We start from the raw sequence: 5,696 nt of genomic DNA, 5'->3' as shown, positions 1-5,696 counted from the left end.
CAGGGTTTAATGCATCTGTTTGCATGAGGCTGACCCAGATTTGATCTCTAGCACCCTAAGGATCTCCTGAGCCTTCGAGGAGTGACTCCTGATCCCAGAGCCAGAGGAAACCCTGAGCAATGCCAAGTGTGACTGCAAAACGAAAACCAAAAGTAAACACTAGGGGAAGAGTCTGTTCAGGGCTAAATGAAAGAGGATAGACAGCCGGAACTTGGGCAAAGTGCTGGACTCATCTGACCCAGCGTGTTCTGCATTTGTTGTCCAGCTGTGCTGCTCAAGAGAGGAGAGGACATTCACTCCAAAGGGTCTGGAAGGTCAGCGGGAGTCAGTTCATAGATGGACAAGAAGGCACACTTTAATCGGGCGTAGCTGAGGGACAGGCTGGGTGAGGTCACCTCGAGCCCTCCCTTTCCACAGAGGCTGATTTCCCAGGTGCTGTTTCCGCTGGAAGCTGAGGACTTGTTCCGTGGGAAGAGGCCAGATGTTCTCTTCTCTGGGTCCTGCGTGGGGGTCTCTGCTCCTTCTCCCCATCTCTGACCACTGTGTCCCCCTTGAGCAGGAACTGAAAACACTCAGCTGTGAATAGGCAGTGATTCGGGGGGTGGGAGGGGACTGGGCACTGCAGGGTGGGGAACTAGGCCTTGCCTGGCACCCCGATTTCTTTTTTTTAAATTTATTTATTGAATCACCGTGAGAATAGTCACAAAGCTTTCAGGTTTAAGTCTCGGTCATACAATGATCAAACACCCATCCCTTCACCATTGCATATTTTCCACAACCAAGAACCCCAATGTACACCCCATCCCACCCCTCCCCATGCCTGTGGGGCAAATGATTTCCACTTAACTCTCTCTCTACTTTGATTACATTCATTATTTTGACAAAAGATGCACCATTATTATTTAGAATTTTCCCCCAGCAATCAAACCTGCTGAAAAGGCATCGTGAAATAATTTGTTTTCTATTGCTGGTTATGAAGACCATATGATGTCTGATTTCTGATATTTTGGATTTCTGTTATTTTACTAATTAAGTCTGGAGGGATTTCTGCCAAAAGCCTCATAGTTCCGAGATTGGTTTTTGTGCCTCTGGGGCCATAGTCGTGCCAGTGAGCTGCTCGTGGGAGCAACTTGTGGTCTCGGCGGGGCAAGAAAGATGGGCCAGTTCCAATCCTCCCCACCCCCATACATCCCAAGAGGCCACAGTTGCCCCATCACTGCCGGCACATACCTGGCTGTCCAATAAGCTCTGAGGCAGGGGCCACCATGCCGCGGGGGAGGGTGGGGCAGGGAAGCGGAGGAAATAGACACCCTTTTCCTCCCAGGTGGCACCCTGATTTCTGCAGCTACTCAGTGCTCATGATTGAGGTTCTCTGTTCGTTTCCTAAGGTCCCTCTGAGACCAGCTTGACCAGATGACAGCCCCCATCATGACCAGAAGCAGAGGAACCTTCAGGAAAACCAGGAGCAGGAAGTGGACACTGCTTAGTAGGGACCTGAGGGGGGGAAAATGACAAGAAATGAGGCACCTCCCTGGCCCCCTATCTCAAGCCCCTGGGCCCATCACCTGTGTGTCCCCAGACAGTCCTTAAGTGTCCCCCAGGACAGCCCCTGAGGCTCAATCATCCGGGTCCTGCTCCACCCAACGAACCCATCATGGTGGGAGAACTTGGGGACTCCTGGTGAACTGGGGTGGGCCCTGTATGATGCCATTGGTTTATCCTTTCTCCCTTGCCACAAGGAGCTTAGGTTTATCGGGTTATACCTATCACAGTGCTTCTGAGTCATTCCCATTTCATTGTTTATCTGTAACCACTTCTCTATACTCTCTTCCCTAACCAGTTAATCTGTTTTCCCCCCTAATCAGACTCTGTTAATTTGTAAAGTCAGACCCTTCTAGAACACTGAACTTGTATTGTAAGTTAATATTGCCTTTCTCATCTCCTTATATCTTTTGAATAGTTTACTTTAAAGCAATGTCCTTTTGTATAGATTCAGGAGGACAGTTAATATTATGCTTTTGTAATTTAGGATTTAATTGGCTTCGAATATTATTCACTCCCGGGCATCTACTTTCTTGACTTAAGCCTCAGTTGCCCTTAATTCCTAGCACCCCAAAAGCAGGGTCCTGACGAGGGACTGGATGGACCCAGGGCAAGTTGAGAGCTACCCTGGCATTGAAATGGGCCAGGCCAAAGTGCCACAATTCTTAACTATAAATTAAGAGCTTGATCATGGACAAATGCTGTCATGATCCAAAAGTAACGAGACTAGGACCCTGCTAGGGATAGGAGAGACTAATCTGGTCTGAGCACTGTAGTCTGAGATCGAGATGGCCCTAGGAGAGCAATTCTATAAGCTTAATGTATCTCTCATTGTGTCCATACAAAATGATTAATATTATAAATGCTTATATGTTTGTTGGACAAGGAGAGGAGAAACACACCGATGGGATTCCGCTCTAGGGTGGGTCGACCTGATAATGAGATTCTGTCCCAGAAGCGGCTTTTCCCGAGGGAAAGAACCTTACCCCTATTGATTGTGACCATACCTATGTGTAAATCCCAAACCCTCATGACTTTGGGATTTAACTAGACTGTAAGAGTGGGCTGGGAGATCCAGATTCCAGAGCCAGGAGGAGATGGAGAATGAAGGGGGATCGAGAAGGAGAGTAAAGTAGCATGGGGGAGGAAGAAGCAGGAGGAGAATCGGAGGAGAATGGAGATGGGAATGGAATAAACTGCAACTGACACCAACCAGCCTGGCCCTCGTTCCTCCATCACCATCAACCTCCCAGAGGTCGGGGAAGCAGCCTGAGACGACTGAACGTGGGCAGCGGGAGTGATAAAGCGCTGCTGCCCCCCTTTTTGTATTTACAAAGCCCAGTGGGACCCCAGACAGGGCCCCTTCTCCCAGATCAGGTACGACTCACCTGAGAGGCCGCAAAAGAGGAGCAGGAGCTTGAGCGGCCGCATCCTCTCACCAGAGGCTGGGGTGTGGGCACAGCCAGTGGACAGACGCAGACCCTCACCTCTCTCCTTCTGCTCTCTCTCTCTCTCTCTCTCTCTCTCTCTCTCTCTCTCTCTCTCTCTCTTTCTCCCGCTCTCTTTTGCTTACTCCTGCAATCACTTCCACCTCCCGCAACACAGAAAAAGAGGAAGGAGGCCTGGAGACCCAGACAGGAGCCCCCCCCCCCCCGCCCCCGGAAGTTCATGTCCTTTACCAGACTAAAGCTTAGCATCCAGTTTCGACGCCTGGGGTGCCACAGCACCCCTAGGTCCTGCCCCTTCCATCTGTGGCTCTGCCATCTCTGCCTGACGCCTTCCTCCAGGATAAAGCTGCTGGCTGGAAGGTGAGAACATTTCGAGCCTGAGAAGGATCCTGGACCATTGGGGAGCACTTCTGTTGCAGGCAGGAAAGTAGACAGGGAAGGGTCCCCATGGCAATGGGATTCCTAGGGTGTAGTAAAACCACCTAAGGCCACCAGGGCCCACCTTGTGAGCACAGGAACTCAGGCCACATAAGGCTTTCACCTGGCACCAGTAACAGACCCAGAAAAGGCTGAACCCCCTCTGAGAGATACTCCAACAGGAACAAAGGCCAGTAAAGAAATTTCAAAGAGGACCATAGACTATTCCCAACTCTACCCCCTTGGAAGTAACCCTAGCAACGGACTCTAATCTTGCTAGAAAGCCCCACATTAGGTAGGTTGGAGGAGCCCTATGAAAGCCATCTTGAACAAAGAAAGGGCGCACTTATGCTGCCCAAACCCATGTGCTGCTTGAGCATATAGTGCTGACCTTCTCAGCTGGTCCTGGGGTGGCACAGGCGAATGGGGAGAAAGTGACCGTCTCTCTCCTCCCCGCCTCACGTGCGGTGCCCCTGCCTTCACCTCAAAATCTTGGGCTCCTTCCCTCAGTAGATCCAGGCTGCCCTGTTTATCCTTTCCAGCAGCCTGCATGCTTCAGAGCCAAGTAGGCAAGACCCCAGACTCTCCGCGGGGGACAGCGGGCAGAGCAGCCAGGGATCCCAGCCGGGGGTGCAGGGGTGGAGGGGTGAGACACTGCTCTATCAGCAGAGCGAGAAGGTCGAGCAAACTGAGAGCCTCAGGAGAAGCAGCAGGAATGCCTGCTAATTGTGCCTCTTCTTCACAAACTCTTTTTGGGAACAGAGAAGCAGGAAGTGCTGTGTGCTCCGTGGCTAGGGAGGAAGGCACACACGGGCTCTCTCCCGGCTCAGCAGGGAAAATGCTTCACGCACTCGCAGACCTGTGGCTGCTGAGACACAGAGGTCTTCGAGGCATGAAGTGGAGAGCATCTCCCCGACAGCCCTGAGCACCCAGCATGTGACCCCGACAGTGAGAGGCTGTGCTCCCACCCCCTCACAGGGGACCCCAGCATGTGACGCCTGCCAGGACAGCAGCACAGGGGCTCCTCCTGAGGGCTGAGCAGAGGCCATCCGAGGTACTTGAGGCAGGGGACAGTCCCCAAGGGACAAGCCTGACCCCAGGGGGCTGCCTGAATGGCCCAAGGCCATTGTAGTGTCCCCACTCAGAGGTTAAAAGAGAAAGAACCTGTCCTGCACTAGAGTCTACCTCCCCACATGTGCTCTCACACACTCACATACACACTCACATATACCAACATGCACTCACACACACCAACACACACTAACACACAAACACTCACACACCAACACACACTCACACAACACCAACACATACACATACTTACATATACAACAACACACACACATACACCAACACATACTCACACATACCCCAACACACACTCATACACTCACACACACCAACACACTAACACATACACCAACACACACTCACATACATTCACATATACTCACACACACCAGCACACACACCAACACACTCACATACCAACACCCACTAATACACACCCACCAACACACACTCAAACATACCAACACACTCATACACCAACACACACATATTCTAACACACCCACAATACTCTGAACACTCACAACCCAATACAGCACTCACACTCACACACCCATACACAAACATACACACCAACAGAAAGTATACATGTGAGTACTGTGTCAGATTCTACACAATTGAAATGTCTTATCAGCACCATTTTCTCTCTTTCACCAGGGGCCGGTGGGATAGAACTGGATGGAAGGCCCTGGCCTTGCCTATGGCTGTGTGGGCCGAGACCCGGCTTCGATCTCTGGCCCTGGTTATGGTCCTCTGAGCATTGCCAGGGGGTACTCGTGAGCACAGAGCCAAAATTAGGCCCAGAACACCACCGGTTGTGGCCCCAGAACAAAAGTGAACAAAAACTCCTTCACAGACTGGGAAGATGACTCCGGGCCGGGGCCTTCGGGGACTCCATGCAGAAGAACTGGAGTATGGGCTTTTTCCCACAACCCCCAGCAACTCTGGGGTGGTCCTGCTGCCCCAGCACTGTTGAGCCCAAGCCTGGAGCACACCCAGGACTCCCTGAACACTGCTTGGGATGCCTCCCCACACATCACTTTATCCACGCATTCACCTATTTACTTCTGGGCATCTTCGGTTGTCGCAATTTTATTTTATTCATTGGATGTGTTAATTTTATGTGTTTTATGTGCCACACCAAGCAATGCTTAGAGCTGAGTCCCGTCTCTGCTCTCAGGAATGACTCCCAGAAAACTTGGGAGACCCTATGTAGTGT

This window comes from Sorex fumeus, unplaced genomic scaffold, assembly GCF_029834395.1.
Source record: "Sorex fumeus unplaced genomic scaffold, SorFum_2.1 ptg000128l, whole genome shotgun sequence".
Taxonomy (NCBI): Eukaryota; Metazoa; Chordata; class Mammalia; order Eulipotyphla; family Soricidae; genus Sorex; species Sorex fumeus.
This window is presented reverse-complemented; position numbering follows the sequence as displayed.